Below are 1,870 nucleotides of genomic sequence, written 5' to 3'. Positions count from 1 at the left end.
GGGTCTTGCCCCGCACCTTCTCTCTCGAAATCTGTGATTGAATAGATAGGAAGACCTTGATTCCCCGTCCCTCCCAGTCCCTCTTTTGTCCATTCGCCCCTAAGAAACGAAGTAACTCGACCACCTGGAGAGGAACTCACCGACCGAAAAACAAAACAAGGATGAAGAAAGGAAGGAGCGCCGCTTGCACCGAATCAGTAGTCATAGGCCAGCCAAGGTCGGGTGAGGCATGGAGAGTCGGTCTAAGATAAGAGGAGGTGCTCTACCATATATATACTACCTCAAAAGGGGACTTTCCGGTGGAGCGGTTCTTTTATGCAAACTAAGCTTGTGGTAGGACCGTGTCCCAAAGTCTTGGATGTTCACCTACTAAGCTTCTCAAAAGGTTTCCAATTGGATTACATCTCCTCGCTTTGTCCATCGGTTTGGGGGTGGTAGGCACTAGAGAAGTGTAGTGTTGTTCCCATGATCCTCCATAAGATCTTCAAAAAGTGACCCACAAAACGGGTGTCTCTATCGGAAGTGATAGTTTTAAACACCCCATGCAATCTAACTACTTCTCGAAAGAACAAAGTGGCAACATTAGAGGAATCGGTAATGCACTTACATGGGATGAAGTGGGCCATCTTGGAGAACCGGTCAACTACCACAAATATGAAATCATAGCCACCTCGAGTCTTAGGCAAACCAAGAACAAAGTCCATTGAGATGTCCTCCCATGGAGCATTGGGTATCGGAAGAGGTTGGTAGAGGCCGGTGTTTTGTCTTTGACCCTTAGCCCTTTGGCACACCACACAGCTTTTCACATACTTTCGCACGTCCCTTTGTAATGAAGGCTAATAGTATCTTTGACAAACTAGAGCCTCGGTCTTGTCTTGCCCAAAATGGCCACAAAGTCCACCATTATGAAGTTCGGCTAGAACTTGTAGGCGTAGAGATCCCTCGGGCACACATAGTGAGTTACCTCGAAAAAGATAACCATTGAAGAGTGTATAAAGGCTGTTTGGAGTATCCGGGAGTTCCTCTATCACTTTGGATAAGTAGGAATCCGAACCATAGTGCTTAGGTAGTACTTAAAAGCCGGTAACTTCATAAGATAGTGTGGAAAACAAGGTATGTTTGCGGCTGAAAGCATCGGCTACCTTGTTAGCTGCCTCGGACTTGTGTTGAAGGACAAAAGTGAATTCTTGCAAGTAGGAAACCCATTTGGCATGTCGAGCATTCCACTTCCTTTGTTGGTTGAGGTACCGGAGAGCTTCATGATCCGGGCCTTAGAAGGGCATCGAGATCAAGGAGATCGTGAGATCAAAGTGGACGTTCCCGATTTCCATGACCGATTGCATCCTGAGGACTTTCTTGATTGGCTAAGTAGCGTAGAGAAGTTCTTTGATTGGAAAGAACTATCCGAGGTGTGCGAAGATGAAATTCCTGAGCACTGGTCATGCCAACATTTTGTGGGATCAAGTCCAAGCAAGGCGTGAGCGGAAAGGCAAAGGGAAGTACATGGGACAAGATGCGATCGAGGTTTCGGGATAAATTTCTACCCGCCGATTAGACCCAAAGCTTGTTCCAAAGGTTCCACTTCGCTTTAAATTCAAGGATAGTGGGGAGAGAAGCGTACAAGAAAGCCCCTACTCCTAACAAGTTGCGGAGTTCTACCAATTGTTTCTTTCGCAATGGCTTGAACGAATCCGACGAAGAATCCCTTGCTTGATAGGGCTTGAGGTTATAAATCCAAGATGAAATCTCGATGCATCGGATGTGGAAAGTGGCCTATCAACTAGCTCTAAAGTCCGAGGAAAAGCTAAATAGAAGGACCGCAAGGAGGCACGGAAGGTGATAACCGAAGTTGATAGGGGATCGACCTCTA

General features: G+C 46.6%; 1 pseudogene; it reads right to left on the bottom strand.

The window, feature by feature from the left end:
• Nucleotides 1–895: 895 nt before the first annotated feature.
• LOC115731873 overlaps nt 896–1,870 on the bottom strand; it is a 1,990-nt pseudogene continuing 1,015 nt past the window's right edge.

The sequence above is a fragment of the Rhodamnia argentea genome, unplaced genomic scaffold (genome assembly GCF_020921035.1).
Source record: "Rhodamnia argentea isolate NSW1041297 unplaced genomic scaffold, ASM2092103v1 Rarg_v2.18, whole genome shotgun sequence".
NCBI classification, from domain to species: Eukaryota; Viridiplantae; Streptophyta; class Magnoliopsida; order Myrtales; family Myrtaceae; genus Rhodamnia; species Rhodamnia argentea.
Note: the sequence above shows the minus strand (reverse complement) of the source record. Positions and strands in the feature narration are given on the sequence as shown.